Below are 23,180 nucleotides of genomic sequence, written 5' to 3'. Positions count from 1 at the left end.
ATCACACACTGTTGCACGACGCGTACACGACACCAACAGCGACACACAAAGCGAGCATCTTTTCCACGATACGCACTTCACTCGATCAAAAGGTGACTCTTCTCGCCACCGCGCGCATCACTCTCACCGACCGTCTGGGACGACCTCAGGACGTGCGAGCCCTGCTCGACCAAGGATCCGAGGTGTCTCTCGTCTCGGAGGACTGCCACGCAGACGGAAGATACATGGTGCGACTTCCGCTGGCTGGCCCTCTTCCACCTCTGGACCACACGCGAAAGTCCGCAGAGCGACTTCTCACGGCAATGGAGCGAAGCCGTTCCAGAGACGCCAACTTCAACCAGCTCTATTGCGACTTCATGGAAGAGTACACGGACCTGAAACACATGACCTTGGTCAAAACACCGCTTGTCAAAAACAATTCCGTGTGCTACTTACCGCATCACGGTGTGCTCCGGACTTCCAGCACAACCACCAAGTTGAGAGTCGTCTTCAACGGATCACAATGTACGCCTGCCGGAGACTCGTTCAACAACACCTTACTGTTCGGAGCCAACCTTCTGCCAACTCTCGTCGACGTCCTTCTTCGTTGGCGTTGGCACCGCTTTGTCTTCATCGCTGACATCGAGAAGATGTACAGGCAGATTCTCGTACATCCCGACGATCGAGATCTGCAGCGGATCCTTTGGAGACGACAAAGCTCTGATGACGTCCAGGAGTATCGGCTCAACACGGTGACATATGGATTGGCCTGTGCACCTTTCCTGGCGATCAGGACTCTCCGCCAATTAGCCGACGATGAAGAGCCGATGAACCCCAAGAGAGCAATCGCTTTGCGGCGCGATTGCTACGTCGACGACATCGTCACAGGCGCCAGCACCCTGTCCGAAGCAGTCGAGATTCAAAGGCAGTTACGCCGGCTCTGCACGGCGGGCGGGTTCCCCTTGAGGAAGTGGGCTTCCAACCACCAGGAGATACCGCATCCTCGAGGAGATACCGAGGGAGTATAAACTCCAGCAGCCACACCACGACTGGGAGGACGAAGCTCATCCGACGCTTGGTCTACGGTCGCACCCCCGCAGCGACTCCTTTACGTTCCGCCTCCAGCCTCGCACGACCGCCCCGCTGACGAAGAGACAGGCATTGTCGGAGACGGCTCGAATCTTCGACCCTGGTTAACTCCAGTCATCGTGCCAAGATCCTCATCCAGTCAGCATGGATGAAGCACTTGGATTGGGACTCCCCGCTGCCTCAATTGGATGAAGCGTTGTGGAGACGTCTACTCGAAGATCTTCCGCTGTTAGAACAGCTCCGGTTGGAACGATGGCTGAGTGCCGATAACCAACCAGATCACGTCGAGCTCCACCGGTTTGCTGACGCGTCGAAGCGAGGTTACGCAGCCGTCGTTTACCTCCGCGTGATGAGCTCCTCCTCGACCACGACTAGCCTGCTTGCTGCAAAAAGCAAAGTTGCGCCCATTAAACCCGTGTCTCTACCACGCTTAGAATTGTGCGCCGCAGTCCTGGTCACTAACCTGACTTTTCATCTCCGCAAGACCTTAGACTTGGTTTCAGTTCCAGTCACTCTATGGTCAGACTCCCGGGTCACGCTTCAATGGATCCAAGGACACGCCTCGAAGTGGAAAACCTTCGTGGCCAACAGGGTGTCCCACATCCAGACGAAACTTCCGGAGGCACGATGGCGACACATCCCAGGACGAGACAACCTCGCTGACTGCGCCTCTCGGGGGATTGAGCCTCGGGACCTGATCAACCATTCCCTCTGGTGGACGGGACCCCCATGGCTCACCAAGGATCCATCGCTCTGGCCACAGCACGACCACGCCACACACGATGTCGAGGTGCCGGAGACGAGAGCAATCGCCTCCCACTTGACGACCATGGAGAAAGCCGAACCAGAGATGCTCCTCAGGTTCTCCGATCTCCATCGCCTCCTGAGGGTCACCGCCTGGTGTTGCCAATGGCGAGGCAACCCACCGAGTTCAAAGGCTCACCTCAACCTCACGCCCGACGAGTTAAAAGCAGCCTTGCTTCTCTGGCTCCGCTTGGTGCAAGCCCATTACTTTTCCAAGGAGATCACTGCCCTGAAACAGAATCACACGTTGGTCAAGAGTTCGATAACGAAATTAACCCCCTTCCTCGACGACCATGGAATCATTCGAGTCGGGGGTCGGCTGAAGCACGCTGTGCTCTCAGAAGACGAACGCCATCCAATTATCTTACCTCCAGAGTCATGGATGACACAGCTTCTCGTCAGGGCACACCACAGACGAACGCTTCACGGCGGGGTTCAGCTCACTCTAGGACTGCTTCGCTTGCGATACTGGATTCCTCGAGGCCGCTCCATCGTCAAGAGAATGATCCATCGATGTGTCACATGTGCGAGATGGAAGGCCGCAGTACCACAGCCCATGATGAGCAACTTTCCGACGGCACGAGTCGCTCCGGCACGTCCATTCCTACGAACCGGTGTTGATTATGCCGATTCTCATCCGAACCGGAAAGGGAAGTCACAAATCATACAAGGGATTCATCGCCGTCTTCATCTGCTTCGTCACCAAGGCCGTTCATCTGGAAGCCGCGTCGGACTACTCCACCGATGCATTCCTCGCTGCGTTCCGGCGTTTCACTTCCCGTCGGGATCTATGCGAGGAAGTCTACTCCGACTGCGGTACCAATTTTGTTGGAGCGGACCGAGAACTGCGACTCCTGTTCCAGGCGTCGTCATCCGACGGCCGACGCATCGCTCACATGGCAGCGTCCGACGGGATCCGGTGGAAATTCAATCCACCGGCAACACTTCACTTCGACGGGCTTTGGGAGGCAACGGTGAAGTCCACTAAACATCACCTGCGAAGAGTCCTCGGAGACACGACTCTCACCTTCGAGGAGATGTCTACGTTCCTCGCTCAAGTGTAGGCGTGCCTCAACTCACGTCCTCTTCAGGCACTATCCGACGATCACGATGACATAACGGCGCTCACACCGGGACACTTCCTGATCAGGGCTCCTCTGCTGGCTGTGCCTGAGCCCTCACTGGCGGACAGCAACATCAATCTCTTGCCCCGCTGGAAACTCCTCCAGCGGATGCGTGACCACTTTTGGGAAAGGTGATCACGAGACATCAACTCCTTGGCATCCCGACCAAAGTGGCTGAAGGACTCAGGCAGTCCTACCGTCGGCGCCCTGTGCCTAGTGCGGTCGGACACAACACCGCCGACCCGATGGTTACTCACCAGGATCATCCGGCTGCATCCTGGAGACGACGGCGTGACACGCGTGGTCACCATACGCACCGCATCTTCGGAGCTCATCCGGCCACTGACGAAGATCGTCCTCCTGCCAGGAGCCGACACCGCAGCACCAATGCACCCGGACTCGTGAGCGAAAAAGAACATCGAGTTTTATTTTATATATATAACTAACTTGTCCGTTCACTGAAATGTTTATTTCGGCCGGAGTCGTGCATTGTTTCCGATAATCGTACCGCGTACCGTCACATTTTAATCACAATATAGCCGCGTCATCAACTTTTCTTTCACTTTTCTTTCGAACTTCGCGTCACAGTTTGCATTCACGTTCATTCACCACTGCACTTCACTTGCGATTGTTTAACATACACCATCACTCTTGAGCTTCACCACATTCGCGAGATGAGTCACTAAAATCACGTTGCACATTTATTTCACATAATTCACCAGTATACGCCTCATTTCACTGCACTGCGTATTCTCGCGAAAGACTCGAATGATCTGAGCAACGTGTTTCGTACGTCACTCTCGCATTCCATTCGTTACTGATATCACATCTTATCAATGGAACAGTTCGCGACACCTGTCCGTAACCGCACACACTTGTAAATTTCGTCATGTATTGACGAGGCGGGCGGGATGTTCAAAATTTTAAAATAATCATTCCAGATTAAAAATCGCATAGCAAAATTCGCATATTTTCGCTATTAAATGTTCGAAAATTCAATATTAACGGGCGTCGAGAATCTTCTCGAAATATCTATTTATTAGAAAAACTCGAACGTTCGAGTTATCTCTCTTTTTTATCACCGGAAAAAACGCTCATCATCGCCGCTAACAATATTATTGTCAACCGTCGTTGAAATTTACGAAGCTTATAGGCATGCGCGCCCATGCGTCACGATCAGCTGATCGCCAATCAGCTGATCTAAAAAGATTGCGCGCATGACAAATAAATAATATCCGACGTTAGACCTCATCAACAACCAACTACACGCGCCGCAATGAGGTCACCGCTAAAAGATTAATTAATTGGTCCACGTCGCAGCGGGCCCAAAAATCCGCTCGCTATATAATGGGCACCGCGCGTGGACCAGTTAAGTCTCGCACTTTTTCGCTGCTCGCAGTATTTTTATAGAACCGCTTTGTCAAAACCGCTTTGTCTAACCGCTTTTAAAACGACCGCTTTCTTACTCGGACTTTCGCACTCTCGGCTTCGGAATTATTTCGTTACCTGAAATAATTGTACTCATTTTATTTGTGTAAAACTTTTATTAATTGTGTGGTGTCAAAAAATAAAACTGAAAAAACCAAAAATTTACGTGTCGTGTTCAGTTTATTTAGTTGTTAAAAATCCGTCGTGGTCGTCCGTCTGCCGCTTTCTTAAAACTTTGCGCTGTCGCAGCAATCCGCGCTCACTCGCGAACACACTTCTTCCTTTTTCTCTTTTTGTATTTGACTGAAGTTGCTGAAACAAAAACAATAATAAATATTGATATATTTACATTTATTTTTTAAAATGTAATAATATGTATAATAATAAATTATTATATAAATAATATATATATAATATGAATATATATAATATGAAAAAAATATATATATATGTATGTATGTATATACAGGGTGGGGAAAAAGTATGGAAGCAAACAATTATTTCGGAAACTATTCATTTTTCGACAAAATGTCTTAGACATAATTTTTATGGTATGAAAAGATGTATTATGTGGCATAGATGGCATGACCTTGAAATGACCCTTACGAGCTGCATACAAATAACGTAAAAAATTTCAAATGGAACTCGTCAGTTTTTGTTACAGATTCTTGTAGCTGATGTCGAAACGTTTACAAAACACTGCATATGAGCCCCATTCCCTTAAAAACACTCCCAGTTACGAAACAATTGTGATAATTCGTATCGACGAAATTGAAAATAGACAGCGTACATGTGATTACATGAATGTGTGTAACGCGACTGAACGTCATTATGAGAGATCAGTACAACAGTAGCGATTACTGCAACAAATGGAGAATAACCCGCTTCGATCATTTCTGCCGATACGAAAGAATGGGGGTTTTCGTCACTCCAATATCTACAATTGTGCCTATTCACACTTCCGGTTATTTCAAAAGTGGCTTTGTCTGAAAAAACTATTTTCTTATGCAAGTTGTCATCCGTCTCAAATTTTGCCAACATTGTTTCACAAAATTCAAGTCGTCGATCAAAATCATCTTCGGCTAATTCCTGCACAAAAGTCATTTTGTAAGGGTGAAATTTATTTTTTTTTAGAATCTTCGCAACTGATTTTTTATCGATCTCGTTATCACCTGCAGCTTTGCGTGTTGATGTATGCGGATTTTCGATGAAACTCTGCAATACTTTTACCGCTTTATCATCATTTGTTGCAGAAGCTGGCCTTCCTACTTTTGGCTTATTCTTTACGGAAAGAATGTCCTGTTTCATTAAATCGTTGAATTGTCTTAGCAACGGTAGATCTTACTATGCTCGGTTGTCCGATTCGAAAAGTTTCATTAAACAAAACTGTAACTTCATCGTGAGTTCTTTCATTCTCATCCCAACCACGCATCATCAACAGCGATATTCGCTCTCGTTCTGTTAATCGGGCCATCGTGAAAATAACATTTGAAATTACAGAAATGAAAATCAGTAACAATTCCTATGATAGAAAACGACAAAAATAGCAAATTTTCAAAACACAATATCCGAAACTTGTATGCCAATTGACACTACTTTTTTAAGGATAAAATAAATGATAATAATAAATAAGGTAGCGATGATCAAGAAATCAAAAAAATTCTATGAATACTCATAGACAGTGTATCATATGACAACAGGTACAATTACATGTTATTAGTGGACGCAACTGAACGTCATGATGCGAAATCAGTAAGCAATGTCAATGTGCATACAAATTGTTTGTATCACAATTGTTTCGTAACTGGGAGTGTTTTTAAGGAAATGGGGCTCATATGCAGTGTTTTGTAAACGTTTCGACATCAGCTACAAGAATCTGTAACAAAAACTAACGAGTTCCATTTGAAATTTTTTACGTTATTTGTATGCAGCTCGTAAGGGTCATTTCAAGGTCATGCCGTCTATGCCACATAATACATCTTTTCATACCATAAAAATTATGTCTAAGACATTTTGTCGAAAAATGAATAGTTTCGGAAATAATTGTTTGTTTCCATACTTTTTCCCCACCCTGTATATTGTTACGCCCGCGACGAGAACTTCGATAGATATCGAAGTTGCACACGAAGAGAACAGCCGCTCACGAGTCGCGCGAAATAAATAGACATTCTTTAAAGGAACTAAGAACTTTGATACACAACACAGAACACTGTAACGTAACCACAGAACGTTTATACACAATATTAGCAATACAGATCGGCTCGATACAAATACGCGTCCGCGCAGCTTGACAGCTGGAACCGAACTCAAATGACAGACGCTGCCGTCAGCAACTTCTTGATAACGCGCTTCTTCTCGTTAATCGGCGCCGTCCCGATGAACATAGACATCAGGGCCGTAACACTTGCCCCCTCCTTACTAAATTCGTCCTGACAATTAAAGGCAGAAGGCTTTCCAAAATTTTCACGAATTGTCGAATAAAGAGCTCCGTGTCCTCTTGTCCTACTCTGAGCTGCTGCTGCAGATTACTGGACGACATATTTCCTTTTGAGCACCGTTGTGTCCTCTTGTCCTATTCTGAACTGCTGCTGCAGATTACCGGATGACACATTTCCTTTTTCTCAATCGACTTATTCATTTCCCGGATCTTTCCTTGACGAATGGAATTCCCGTTGCATCTTCTCGTCCTACCTTGCGCTGCTACCAGGTTACCGGACAATGACCTCTTGGGTTCCTTTGAATACTTTAGCTCCGGAACATAACCCGATGCGGGATCTTCGGACAAGAGGGGGGTAACCACCGTGGACCCAACATCCACGAAGGACTTCTCAAGTCCTTGCCTCGGCATTCGCCTTACGGCCCACGGGAAAACCACGACTCAAAAACCGTGGGCGAGGCAGAACTTCAAGAAAATTTTCCTCTTCCTTAATCATTTCCGCCCTCGTCGCCAAATTCGGAATAATTTCCCCTTTAAACAGTAAAATAATAAAACGCGAGTGACAAACACCAAATTTTTCTTTCCAAAACTTTCCCTTCGGACCTCGGATGTAAAACCATTCCCTAATAAAAAAAAAAATAAATTTGGGAGTCCCTCCCACAATTCTTCGAGAAATTCTCTACCAATGACGATTTGTTTAAGGAAATGATTAGAACCGATAAGACCGTTATTAAAACGAATATTGGAATTCACGAAAATTGCCATCCAGGCATTCTAAAAAAAGAATTAATCCCCTTTCCGAGATACATCCGAGCCCGCCTTACTTTTACTCACACCAGTAGCGAATAAATTTTATTCAAAATTATTTTTTTTCAAATATTCAAACATTCCTTACAAGCTACGCGTACGAATCTATTCGCGTGCGATTTAGTCACATTTTAATATAGGAGCGACTTAGCTGAGGATGTCGTTCTCGCTGTAGGCTCTCCTCCAGACGACGAAGCTCGCCGTCCCTCTCTCTCGGAGCTGCGTCTCGAATTCAACGCGTCTGCCAACGCATCTGCCGACGCTCCTCTCGCAGCTCGTGAATCTCCCGCATCGCAGCCTGAGTCCCGAAGATGGAAGCGGAGTCGCTGCACGGATCCTCTTACGCGTGGAGATATCCGTAGCTGGATATTGTAGCTCAAAATTGATAGCCATCGTCTCGTTTTATTAGCACAAAAACATTGCTCGGAAAGAATCACCGCGGAGTCCGTCCAATCCCGGACGAGCCCCCAAAATGTTACGCCCGCGGCGAGGACTTCGATAGATATCGAAGTCGCGCATGAAGAGACGGCCGTTCGCGAGTCGCGCGAAATAAATAGACACTCTTTAAAGGAACTAAGAACTTTAATACACAACACAGAACACTGCAACGTAACTACAGAACGTTTATACACAATATTAGCAATATGGATCGGCTCGATACAAATACGTGTCCGCGCAGCTTGACAGCTGGAACCGAACTCAAATGACGCTGCTGTCAACAACCTCTTGACAACGTGCTTCTTCTCGTTAATCGGTGCCGTCCCGATGAACACGGACATCAGGGCCGTAACAATATATATTGTTTTATTTTAATTGCCCCAGACAAATATCTCGAACAATATAAAAAATATGAAAAAATATTTCAAGACAAAAGTTGTATGGTTTCAAAGGGGACATGTAATGGTATCATTGGTTCACCTTTGGATAGTTGTTTGAAAGTCATATTAAGGTTATCTTTAATTTCTTAAATAGAACCCACTATTTTCATTACATAGAATTCTATTAAATGAATTAAAGGTAACCTTAATATAACTTTCAGACAATTATTTAAGGTCAAATCAGTGACACTATCATATGTCCACCTCGAAACCATGCAACTTTTGTCTAAAACATTTTTTTAAATTTTTCCATATTTTTCGAGATATTTGCCTGAAGAAATTAAAATAAAACACCCTATCTATATATACACGGTAAGTCATTTTAATGACTCACCGTGTATATATAAATCCCACCCTAAATATTGCTATTCCTATGCATTTTACAAAAAAAGTTTCAGACAAAAGTTGTTTAGTTTCGAGGGGGCCATAAGATAATACCATTGGTTTGACCTTGAAGGGTCAGTTGAAGGCCACGCGAAGGTCATCTCAATTTTTTTAAATGGCATTTCTAATTTTTTATTACGTATATTCTTGTAGCTTATCTCGAAAGCTTTCCAAAATGCTATATTTGAAGAACCTTTTTTAACGTAGAATTTCCTGAGATATTTTAAATTTCATTACAATATTTATGACTCTTGTCAGTCGAATATTTCGAAAACTGAGCCCAGCAGCGAAAAATGTTTCAGACAAAAGTTGTCTGGTTTTAGGAAGGCTATAAGATGATACCATTCAAGAGCTAAAAATAAGTGCCATTAAAAAATTTATTTTAATTTAAAAATTTAAATTTTTAAATGACACTTCTTATTTTTAGCACTTTAAAGTCAAACCAAATGGTACCATCTAATACGTCGTCTACAATAGGACTTTAAGTCGTATAGTGCGGTCTCGCTCAATCTCGCGTGCAGCCGATAAAGCGCTGTCTCGCTCGTTCTCGCGAACCGTTGGAATAGTGCGGTCTCGCTCGCTCTCGCGAACCATTGGAATAGTGCGGTCTCGTTCGCTCTCGCGAACCGTCGTATAGTGCGGTCTCGCTCAATCTCGCGTGCAGCCGATAAAGCGCTGTCTCGCTCGCTCTCGCGAACCGTCGTCTAGTGCGGTCTCGCTCACTCTCGCGTGCAGCCGATAAAGCGCTGTCTCGCTCGCTCTCGCGAACCGTTGGAATAGTGCGGTCTCACTCGCTCTCGCGAACCGTCGTCTAGTGCGGTCCCGCTCACTCTCGCGTGCAGCCGATGAAGCGCTGCCTCGCTCGCTCTCGCGAACTGTCGAATAGTACGGTATCGCTCAATCTCGCGTGCAGCCGATGAAGCGTTGTCTCGCTCAATCTCGCGTGCAGCCGATAAAGCGCTGTCTCGCTCGCTTTCGCGAACCGTTGGAATAGTGCGGTCTCGCTCGCTCTCGCGAACCGTCGTCTAGTGTGGTCTCGCTCACTCTCGCGTGCAGCCGATGAAGCGCTGCCTCGCTCGCTCACGCGAACTGTCGAATAGTGCGGTCTTGCTCAATGTCGCATGCAGCCGATAGAGCGCTGTCTCGCTCGCTCTCGTGAACCCTTGTAATGGTGCGGTCTCGCTCTCTCACGCGAACCGTTGTATAGTGCAGTTACGCTCGCTTTTGTGAACGATACGAACATTTTGTTGAACAGTGGAAAATCTTGTTTGAAACATTGTAATAAAGTGAAAGTAACTCTTTCGTGGAAGCTACTTTATCAAATTCGAAGAAGTAAGCTCACATTCTTTCATCTCATCACTCATCCTTCGCTAAGTCACGTGTCTTTCCAGCTCGTGATATCCACTCGGGTGCGTACCGGCACTGTGCGAGCAACTTCAAAGTTGCAATCCCGAACAATATTGTATATAATTCTTTTAACTTTTGAAATTGTTGATAAATTTAATTATTATAATAGTTTATTTAATTATTATAATTGTTGATTAATTTAATTATTATATTATAATTATCATCTTTGTAAAATATAAATATGGCACAAATGTCTAAAATAGTATAATATTCTTTGACTCTTCTATTTTACAATCAATAAATACTATTTTTAGAATATTCTTATCGTAAAATATTAGAATCCTAAAATATTGTTAAAAAAAGCTTTTTTTTATTAATTTACAATTAATTGTTCATATTATAGTATCATGTACTGCAGTTATGAACTGTAGCTTAAAACTCACACGCCAAAGAAAATATGTTCTTATTTTTATTACGTACATATTAAAATTGATTCTACGCATTAGTGTTCCGCGGCCGGAAAGATTTGTCCTGCAATTTTTGACTTAGAACAAAAGACCAAAAATTTTTAAGTTTTATATAAAATTAACTCAGGAAATACGTATGCTAATTAAAAAATACTGTTTTTTGTAAAAATAATGCACGTTTGAACAAAAAGTTTCATTTTTAGGTAAAAATGAAAAATTGTTTATAACAAAAAAGTTTACAAAATTTAAAATCCGTACGTACTTCTCTAGATAATGTAATTTTGAAGCTACAGTTAAAATTTCAAGTAAATTAATGAAAATCTGTTAAAGTTATGTTTCCGATCGCGGAACACTATCCGTGAGAAGAGGCTTCCTTCGCTGAATTCTGGCACCGCCATTTTGTAAAAAAAATTGAAAAAAAAATTTGTGAATACATTTCAAAGTATGTATAATAAAAACCTTTAAACAGATTTTGTATTCCATTCACTATATTCTCATAAAAAATTTTCAAAATTAGGCTGTTTTTTCGGGCGCTAGAGTGGCATTATCCCTTAAATACATTGCAGGAAGATAGTTCTATAGTAACTATCTATAGTAACAGCAATGATAATACACACTGAAAATTAATCAAACAATCTATCAATAATTTGTTACAAAAAATTAAAATAAATTGTACACGAGATACATACTTTATACAATTAATTTATTCAAAATATTTTGAATGATCTTATTTTGACATTCTATATAGATTTATAAAATACTTTTTTTTTATTTTATTATACTTTTTTTTACATTAATAGAATATTCACTGTGACGTGACGCTTTTGAGCTCCGTCATGGCACCTCCGCCGAGGGGAGAAAGCAAGCGCGGGGTCGTCTCTCGCGCCTGAGGGGGACCGATAATATTCCGATTAACTGTATTTTCCAGCCTAGTTTTAAGGTTTTTTAAGTAGAGTGCGGCAATCCGTGCGAGCGTGCGTTATCTCTATATGTACCTGAAGATCCCGTAAGATACCGAGTGAAGAGGAAGATACCGAATATACCGCAGAAGAGGGATTCAGAATGGACCAAAGGTTACCACAGGAAAAGAGGTCAAGTACCGAGATCCCGCGCCGCCACCAATCATATACCGGAACCATATTAATCCCGACAATTTTCAGATAAAAGACGGCGGAGAATCCGGACGGCGAAACCACGAGCAACCTCCCAGGCGGCCGACTGGGAAGCGGAGGCGAAGCAGACGAGGATACGGCCTGGCCAGCCGGTCCCGTCTAAGCGAACAAGAGCTACCGTTTGAGACGTCGTCATCAGATTCTGGGCCCCTGTGGAAGGACAACCGATCGTCAGCAGCCAAAATTTTGAAGGGGCGGATAGTCGACCCCTTCTCGCTAATCTTGGAGAAGGTGCGCGGAAAATCGGCGCGGGAATCGAGGGCCTCGCGGACCCATTCCGTCCTCGTCACTGTTCAATGAATCGTGAGCCTGTGAGGACGACCCTGGAGAGCGACCTAGAAGAGACGATCGACCCGGAAGCCGCCGCCGAATATTGTAAGCCGTCGCACGGGTAGCTATAAGATTTCTTGTTTCCCGGGGGCAGCTGGTGTCACGATTCTGAATGCCGTCGCGGGGTGACGGCTATACCGTACTAGCGTGTAAAAAGCCAATGAGCTTGATTCGCGTATAGTTGCCGGACGCCAGCTGACGCCGGGATCGCGGATTTGTCCCTTTCAGGGGGGTTCGTGCCGACAGTCATACCGTATCGTAACGTACCGTTTCGTATCGCATCGTTCTGTATTTTGTTTTACCGTGCATATCGTGCCGAATTGCAAGTCCCGGCGGGACATGAAATTCTGGTCGTTCCGTATCGCGTAGGGAAAGCGGGAATTGCGCGAAGATTTTCTTGGCGAGCCTGGGTTACCGTAAATTCGAAAAGCTGCTCTGCAAGAAAATTATCTATCGCGAACTCTCCGCCGAGAAATATGTAACCGTTACTATTCGTTTGAAATTATATTACTTTGAATCAGTTGTTGTTACCGAAGATAAAAGGTCGCGATAAGACCGTTGAATAGAGCACAATAATATTCGCATTGATATCCTCGAGATTACCGTTGCAAATAGCCTCTAATAAATATTGAATATATTGTCGCTCGCCATTACGGATTATTGTAAAGAAAACGTCGATGCGATTTATATCGAAATCTTCGGGAGAGAGACGTGGGCCGTTCAATCTATACGAAAAGTATATTCAATTATTATATTCTGCTCGTTATCAGTTACTTTCGAATATCTGTATCATCAGTTACCGTCAAATATTATATAAAGTTTCGATTAATATCCAGATTCGCATGAGGCTCGTGCCTCTGAATGTGTTCCGACATCGTACGCGTCTGCTGTACGCCGATCGTGAGTCTTATCTTGTAAATGATTACCGCTAATTACCGCTGATTATTGTAGGAAACACAGTTCAATTTATATCGACATCTTGTGGCGAGTCTCACGACTCCGAACGTGTTCTGAAATCTGACTTATTATTGTATCTCGCGTATTAAGAATTACTTCGCTGTTAATTATTATTTGAGCTTTCTTATCACGATTTGTGAGATATTATAATCATTTTCATACCGCTTTCACCGTTGTATTATAGTCGCGCAGTATAAATAGAATATTTCCGTTATGATTACATGTGACCTTTGCGTTATCCGTTATAAGTCTTAAGTCCTTTGTCTTTCAAGCTTGTATTTTCGATTGTTTATATTCCGAATTTTATCTGTTCTTTCTTTTGTTCTTTTTTTCATTACCGAATCTTAACTATTATACTATTCTTATCTCTGTTACATTGTTTATTCTGTATTTTAACTGTTTAATATATTTTAAGTAATTGTAAGTAAGATTAACTCAGTGTCGATTATTTCTCTCTTCCACAAATTATCTAGCGTTCTCTCTTTATATATAATTCACAAAGAACCCTGCCTCTCTGCCACATACTGAGCCCTGGGTTACCGAATATTACCGTATCGTTATCGTGACGCTGAGATACCGTGCCTGGCGCCCAATTTTACTTTCCTTTCCGGGGAGCTACCAGATACCGTACGCTACCGTAATTTGGAGATACCGCTTAAAACCTTATACCGTTAAATACCGTATTGGCCAAAGCTTACACGCTACCCCTCGGAATCGGCGTTCTCGAGGTGGGCAACGGCGTCGCAAAGAATTTGGCGCCCAACGTGGGGCCTGACGCTGTGTGAAATAAAGAATACCGTAAAGTTTTTTTTGAGAGAGCTAGAGAGAGAGAGCGAGAGAGAGTTTTTCTTTCCTCTCGTCGACATTTATAGGTGGAAAATCGACAGTTATGTGTTGTGCTTTCGTTAATGTGTCTTTGAAAAATATTTTTGGCAGTGTTTTTTTTATTTTATGGTGTCCCGTATCGATGTCACCGTACCGTATTGTTGAGGTAAGTTAAGAACAATTTAAGGCCCTGAAAGCGGCCTGGAATTTGTGTGCTTCGCGTATAGGATTACCGAATTACCGTTTAAAATTGTATAGGATTTAATTGCGTTTTTTTTTTTCGTTTTCGAATTAAAGTCGCTTACCGTTCAATTACCGTTTTTGGTGTTACCAATAATTTGAATTTATTATTGATTTTCTGTCATTTATCGCTATCTCGATAATCTTGTGTGGCGGAAATTTTTTTTTCCTCTTTCGTTAGGGTATTTATACTCTTCGTTTAAAAATCAAAGGGAGTAAAGTTAATAATATTTTTAGGGACCGCCCGACCGTTCCTTCGTTAACAACAAGAGAGACTTGTTTTGATTTTCGAATTTTTTGTCACTGTTATGATCTTTAAAATTTTTTCTCGCTTCCCTTATTGTTTGAACTTTTGAGTTTCTTTTTCTTTCCGCACAGTTATTATTATTATTTTTTTTTTAACTTTTTTTTCCTCCACCGTATTATTTTGATATTTGAATTTCTTTCCCTTTTGCCGTATTGTTTTGATTTGCGAACTTCTTTTTTCTCTACTGTATTATTTTGATATTTTTGAATTTTATTTTCCTTCTACCGTATTGTCTTGACTTTTGAATTTTTTTTCTCTTGCTGTATTGATGTGATTTTTGAATTTATTTTCCGTCTACCGTATTGTTTTGATTTTGAATTTCTCTTTCTTCTACCGTATTGTTTTGATTTTTGAATTCTTTTTCTTCTACCGTATTGTTTTGATTTTCGAATTTCTTTTTTTTCTGCCGTATTTTTTGACTTTGAATTTTTTTTTCTTTTCTGCCTTTCTCTTTTCCGTACCGTTTTACTTTTGAATTAATTCTTTTTTTTCTCCATATTACTTGGATCTTTTAAAATTTCTCTTCTTTTCCTTGCGTTTCACTTTAGTTATAACAAGTTGTTCGTGTTGAATTCCGTTTGTTGCTACCGTTTTCTCTTTTTTTATTACCTATTTTGTTTTTCTTTTCTTTTCTATTATTTTTATTCTATTATCAAGTCTCTCGTGGTTCATATGAGGAAAAATAGCGATCCCCATCAGTGGATACAGAATTTAAATACCGGACAAGCGCGTCGACATTTGGCGGATCGAGAACTGAGCGCTCAGGGAATATTGCCGATTTTGCGGGCGCGCCTCCTTAGATACGAGACACGTGGTAGCGGGGAAATCGAAGAGGAGGAAGACACGATGTCTCTGGAGGACCACGGGGGTGCGAGGGCGCGAGAAGTTCTGGGGGAGGGCGCCACGACCGACCTGAGAAGTCCACTGCCCGTGGGGGGGCAAGACATAAAATTCGACGATATCGCGGGGGGAGATGCCGGATACCGTCCAACCCCGCGTAAACCTGCAGCCGCGCAAACCTCGAGTTTTCGTCCGGGGACGGCCTCGACGGCGGAGGCCTACAACCTGATGAGAAAATGGAACTTCCATTTTTCGGGCAAACGAGGTAACGACGCGGAAGCCTTCTTGTTACGGATTAAAGAGGCCCGCGCGATAGTCATCTCAGATGCCGACCTTTTTAAGTGCTTGCCTCTCTTCCTGTCGGAAGTCGCGTTATATTGGGTACGATTGGAAAGCGGAAACTGGCGAGATTGGAACGATTTTGAGGCAGCATGGAGGGGGCGATTCGGGGACCCTGACTATCAATACGCGCTTCGCAATGAGATATTCAGGCGGACACAGGAGGAATACGAAACCGCGGTCGACTATTTAATGTGTTTACGAGCCTTACTTAGTCGGATGACGCCCGCCTGGCCGTTGGAGGAACAGTTAAATTTCGCACACCACAAAATGCTACCGCGGCTGCAAATAGCCATCCGACGATAGGAGTTTAGAGACTTCGCGACTTTAGAATACCTAGCTATCGAAAAAAGCCTCCAAGCCGAAAATCACTACCGACCTCCCTTATCGCCGGAACAATCGATCTTTCCGGATTTGGCCTACCACGCGCCGAAGGGTAAGACCAAAAACGCCGTTACCGTTGCTATCGCCAACGCTACCGCCATAAAGAAAGAGAGGAAGAAATCCGCTAAAACCCCGAGCGCGAATACCGCATCCGCTGATACCGCTACCGCTGCCACTGCCGCTACCGAACTGTCGACAAGCGCTACCATCATCCTTTAATCAAACAATCTATCAATAATTTGTTACAAAAAATTAAAATAAATTGTACACGAGATACATACTTTATACAATTAATTTATTCAAAATATTTTGAATGATCTTATTTTGACATTCTATATAGATTTATAAAATACTTTTTTTTTATTTTATTATACTTTTTTTTACATTAATAGAATATTCACTGTGACGTGACGCTTTTGAGCTCCGTCATGGCACCTCCGCCGAGGGGAGAAAGCAAGCGCGGGGTCGTCTCTCGCGCCTGAGGGGGACCGATAATATTCCGATTAACTGTATTTTCCAGCCTAGTTTTAAGGTTTTTTAAGTAGAGTGCGGCAACCCGTGCGAGCGTGCGTTATCTCTATATGTACCTGAAGATCCCGTAAGATACCGAGTGAAGAGGAAGATACCGAATATACCGCAGAGGAGGGACTCAGAATGGACCAAAGGTTACCGCAGGAAAAGAGATCAAGTACCGAGATCCCGCGCCGCCGCCAATCATATACCGGAACCATATTAATCCCGACAATTTTCAGATAAAAGACGGCGGAGAATCCGGACGGCGAAGCCACGAGCAACCTCCCAGGCGGCCGACTGGGAAGAGGAGGCGAAGCAGACGAGGATCGGCCTGGCCAGCCGGTCCCGTTTAAGCGAACAAGAGCTACCGTTTGAGTCGTCGGATTCTGGGCCCCTGTGGAAGGACAACCGACCGTCAACAGCCAAAATTTTGAAGGGGCGGATAGTCGACCCCTTCTCGCTAATCTTGGAGAAGGTGCGCGGAAAATCGGCGCGGGAATCGAGGGCCTCGCGGACCCATTGCGTCCTCGTCACTGTTCAATGAATCGTGAGCCTGTGAGGACGACCCTGGAGAGCGACCTAGAAGAGACGATCGACCCGGAAGCCGCCGCCGAATATTGTAAGCCGTCGCACGGGTAGCTATAAGAATTCTTTGTTTCCCGGGGGCAGCTGGTGTCACGATTCTATATGTCGTCGCGGGGTGACGGCTATACCGTACTAGCGTGTAAAAAGCCAATGAGCTTGATTCGCGTATAGTTGCCGGACGCCAGCTGACGCCGGGATCGCGGATTTGTCCCTTTCAGGGGGGTTCGTGCCGACAGTCATACCGTACCGTAACGTACCGTTTCGTATCGCATCGTTCTGTATTTTGTTTTACCGTGCGTATCGTGCCGAATTGCAAGTCCCGGCGGGACGTGAAATTCTGGTCGTTCCGTATCGCGTAGGGAAAGCGGGAATTGCGCGAAGATTTTCTTGGCGAGCCTGAGTTACCGTAAATTCGAAAAGCTGCTCTGCAAGAAAATTATCTATCGCGAACTCTCCGCCGAGAGATATGTAACCGTTACTATTCGTTTGAAATTATATTACTTTGAGTCAGTTGTTGTTACCGAGGATAAAAGGTCGCGATAAGACCGTTGAATAGAGCACAATAATATTCGCATTGATATCCTCGAGATTAGCGTTGCAAATAGCCTCTAATAAATATTGAATATATTGTCGCTCGCCATTACGGATTATTGTAAAGAAAACGTCGATGCGATTTATATCGAAATCTTCGGGAGAGAGACGTGGGCCGTTCAATCTATACGAAAAGTATATTCAATTATTATATTCTGCTCGTTATCAGTTACTTTCGAATATCTGTATCATCAGTTACCGTCAAATATTATATAAAGTTTCGATTAATATCCAGATTCGCATGAGGCTCGTGCCTCTGAATGTGTTCCGACATCGTACGCGTCTGCTGTACGCCGATCGTGAGTCTTATCTTGTAAATGATTACCGCTAATTACCGCTGATTATTGTAGGAAATACAGTTCAATTTATATCGACATCTTGTGGCGAGTCTCACGACTCCGAACGTGTTCTGAAATCTGACTTATTATTGTATCTCGCGTATTAAGAATTACTTCGCTGTTAATTATTATTTGAGCTTTCTTAGCACGATTTGTGAGATATTATAATCATTTTCATACCGCTTTCACCGTTGTATTATAGTCGCGCAGTATAAATAGAATATTTCCGTTATGATTACATGTGACCTTTGCGTTATCCGTTATAAGTCTTAAGTCCTTTGTCTTTCAAGCTTGTATTTTCGATTGTTTATATTCCGAATTTTATCTGTTCTTTCTTTTGTTCTTTTTTTCATTACCGAATCTTAACTATTATACTATTCTTATCTCTGTTACATTGTTTATTCTGTATTTTAACTGTTTAATATATTTTAAATAATTGTAAGTAAGATTAACTCAGTGTCGATTATTTCTCTCTTCCACAAATTATCTAGCGTTCTCTCTCTATATATAATTCACAAAGAACCCTGCCCCTCTGCCACATACTGAGCCCTGGGTTACCGAATATTACCTTTACCGTATCGTTATCGTGGCGCGGAGATACCGTGCCTGGCGCCCAATTTTACTCTCCTTTCCGAGGAGCTACCAGAAACCGTACGCTACCGTAATTTGGAGATACCGCTTAATACCGTATCGGCCGAAGCTTGCACGCTACCCCTCGGGATCGGCGTTCTCGAGGTGGGCAACGGCGTCGCATCACTAAAGAATATGACAGACAATACAAATCTATTCTATAAATATCCTTCAGAGAATATTTTAATGAAATGAAAAAAAGTAGTTTATAAATCTGCATAGAATATCAAAAATGAAACTATGTTCTAAATATTCTGAATAAGTTTAGAGAATATTCTGAATAAGATTTCTAGATTAGATTAACAAAAAGAAATGTTCTTTTACATATATGTTCTAAATTGTACTATAACATCCCAGTCACACTAATATAAATAATTAACTTTAAAATAATTTTTTACAAGAAATGAAAATAAATTGTACAAAGTACATTTCTTATATACAATTCAATTTTGATTTCTTCTAAGAAATTATTAATAAACTTTTAATTTCCAATATGCATTGTCATAACTATAACATAGAAACTGTTATCTTCTGACACAATTTATATGCGAACAAAAAGTGTACGCAACCAACTTATCCTCATATATAGTTGACGTAAGAACACATATTCTTTTATATATTTTTTACTTTATTAAAATATTCACTAAAGAATATCACAGACAATATAAATCTATTCTATAAATATTCTTCAGTGAATATTTTAATGAAGTGAAAAAAAGTAGTTTATAAATCTGCATAGAATATCAAAAATGAAACTATATTCTAAATATTCTGAATAAGTTTAGAAAATATTTTAAATAAAATTTCTAGATTAGATTAACAAAAAGAAATGCTCTTTTACATGTATGTTTTAAATTGTACTGTAACATCCCAGTAACACTAATATAAATAATTAACTTTAAAATAATTTCTTACAAGAAATGAAAATAAATTGTACAAAGTACATTTCTTATGTATACAATTCAATTTTGATTTCTTCTAAAAAATTATTAATAAACTTTTAATTTCCAATATGCATTGTCATAACTATAATATAGAAACTGTTATCTTCTGACACAATTTATATTTGAACAAAAAGTGCACGCAACCAACTTATCCTCATATATAGTTGACGTAAGAACACATATTCTTTTATATATATGTTTTAAATTATATTACACAACTCTAATCACAACAATATAAATTATAGGATCGTTGAAAAAAATGTAGTCGACCAAACTAGCCAGAAATTTGTTTATTAATACGACGTTTCGACATATGGTTGTGGTCCTTATCAAGTATATACGATGTAATAATAATCAGGAGACAGGCATAGATGATAATCTTGCAAAACTGCACAAGTCTCATTAACAAAAAACGTTATTTAATTAGATTCGAATTTGAGAGAAACTGATGCGTCCGTGTGAGACTTCGTCAAGAAACGGTTTCTTACGAAACGTCGTATTAATAAACAAATTTCTGGCTAGTTTGGTCGACTACATTTTTTTCAACGATCCTTGGATTATCTGACTAGCGACATAAAGTTATTTTATAAAAATATAAATTATATTTCTTACAGAAAATGAAAGTAAATGATGTACAAACATCTTGGAAACAATTTAATTCTTGCAGAATATTATCAATGGAAAGAGACTTTTTCATTAATTTCCAGTATGCATTATCATTACTATCATACAAAAAAACTGGTTAACTTTTTGCACAATATATTTAAGATATGTATCTACCCAACTTTATGCACACAGTTGAAATAAAAACAAGTCTTCTTTCGTCTACATTATTTTAAATTATATATATATATATATATATATATATATATATATATATAATTTAAAATAATGTAGACGAAAGAAAACTTGTTTTTATTTCAACTGTATGTATATTCACTATATATATATATATATATATATATATATATATATATATATATATATAATTTAAAATAATGTAGACGAAAGAAGACTTGTTTTTATTTCAACTGTGTGCAAGTATATATATATTGAAAATATTATATTTGATCTAAAATAAAATCGTCAAAGAATATATTGTACTATCCAGGATTTTAACAATTAAAAATATTTATTTTTATAAATAAATATTATATTATACATATATTTATTATATATACATAATACATACCTTCTCTATTTCCTCATTTTCCTTCTTTTTCCTATTTATTTATATCAATTTCTAAATAGATATCACTCTCTTGACACTTATTAAATGTACATACGTGATAAATATAACCTCACAGTACACAGTCGTAGCGAAATCGATGCTACGCCATCACTTACACTTCAATCTTGAAACGTTGCTCGGCAACGTACTCTTGCTTCGTGCTTCGTCAAGTGATTCGGCCTGAATCAGTTAGAACTCGATCGATTGCTCGGAATGATCGTCAATGGGTCCCTTTTCTTTGCTTGTCTACAGCCACACGCACTGCGTGTGTTAACCCTGTCGAGGAATCGAGTGGATTCCCCTAGCCGCGATTTTCAATCGGTAAAAGAGATTGCTTCCCCATTTTCTAAATTGCTATTTGTAAGCTATTTAAAAAGTGTGGGTATTCTCTTTTTTTGCCGTCTACTTGGTGTAGCATATAACAACCGCGGGAGGCATAATATGTCCGGGCGGAGCACCTGAAATCGTGCTTAGCGGGTCCAGGTTCGATACGAGATAGAATAATTATGCACGAAAAAGAGTTGGTGAACTTCATTTTCCTCTATTTCCGTCAATTGTTTCGTTTTCTTTCTGGTTTGGGCTTAATTCTTACTCGTTGCATTCCCGACTTGTTGGCTCAAAGTGAATTCTCGTAAGTGAAATGGGATTTTCGCTCGTACCGAAACCGGAAGTGCTGTTAAAGGTATATACATATTAAGTATATGCATCGCGCGATCAAATATAAAATGTTTAATCGCATCGAAATAGTGCAGGAATGCCGTTCAGTATCGCGCGTAAAATAACGAAAATAGCGATATAAAAATATTGCTCGCGAGTGCGGGAGTGTTGTTAAAAGTATCGCGCGTCAACAACATGAGAAGAGGAGGAGGCCTGGGAGCATCCTGCACCGACGGAACAGCCTGATGGTAAATATTATTTATATATTAATTGTTATAAATCGTTAACTTGTAATAAACGAAAAATAATTCGATCTTATTATTTAAGTAAATTAAAGAGAAAGATTTTTATGAAAGAGAGTCATATAAAATTTTCTATTCAAAAAACAGTTTCAAAAATTTATAAAATTTTTCCATGCGTGTTTATCTGCTTATTATTTTACACATCGCTTTAACAATTATCAATTTTATCAATTTTTGATGTTAATTTATTCTTATAATACGCACTTATCTTCTAATTGCTCATAGCTTATCCATCGTAGAATATTTATTTGTAGATATTGTTTTTAAACTTTATTTTAACTTAATATAAAACCAAATGATTAATTAATTAAATAATTTATAATATGATAAATACACACATTAATTTTATATTTTATTATAAAATATAATTTATAGAAATTTGTAAAAATTTGTAGTAATTTGGTTTTATTTCAGTTAAAATAAAGTTATATTCAATATTTAACGAATGATCGTTAAATAATCTCTAAATGAGCGTAAATATTTCATGCTCTTTTGCTGGTAATTATCCTGCAAAAGAAGGAGTAATTATCTCCTTCTTCGATCTCTGATTAGAGATCGAGAAAGAAAGTGGCCAGGATTAATGAAAGATAGATTCAACTGGCTTGAAGAATACGGTTAGGGCACACGGTTAGGTACGCGATTAGGACACGTGACTAAAATATATACATGATTAGGTGATGATTAGAGATAGATTCTTCCAATCTCGAATAATTTTAGTTAATCAAGAGGTAGGGTTGTTAAGGCTATTAAGTAAAATCATTAGAATTCTTCTATTAATATTAGGGGTTGTTAGGGCTATTAACCCTTTCGCTACGGGCCGATTTTTCGGCGCGCTACTCCCGCTGAACGAGCCGCTGTGCCGAAAGTGTGCACTTGCGGAAGATCTGCAATCGCCCGTAGAAAAGAAAAGGTGAAAAAATTATCACATAATACAATTAGAAAATATAATTTAATAATGTAATTTCGTATAGAAAGTTTCAAAACACAGGTATATACAAAGTCCTACGTCACATGTCTTACATTGGTAATGCGTTTGCCGTTGCACACCATTTTGAGTACAAACAATACACTTTCTTAATCCGCTGTTTCGTTTTATATTCGCGCTAGTGTAAATCGCCGGGAAATGTCTACCAGTAAGTCTAAGAGGATATTTATCCGCAGATCTAGGAGCGCTTTGTCTAAAATCGTCTTTGTGGTATTTCCGTAGAATTTGTCGGATTAATTGAAGATGATAAGCAGCTACAGAAATAT

Source organism: Camponotus floridanus, unplaced genomic scaffold (assembly GCF_003227725.1).
Source record: "Camponotus floridanus strain SB8 unplaced genomic scaffold, Cflo_v7.5 scaffold189, whole genome shotgun sequence".
NCBI classification, from domain to species: Eukaryota; Metazoa; Arthropoda; class Insecta; order Hymenoptera; family Formicidae; genus Camponotus; species Camponotus floridanus.
The sequence above is the reverse complement of the archived record's forward strand: the minus strand, read 5'-3'. Positions refer to the sequence as shown.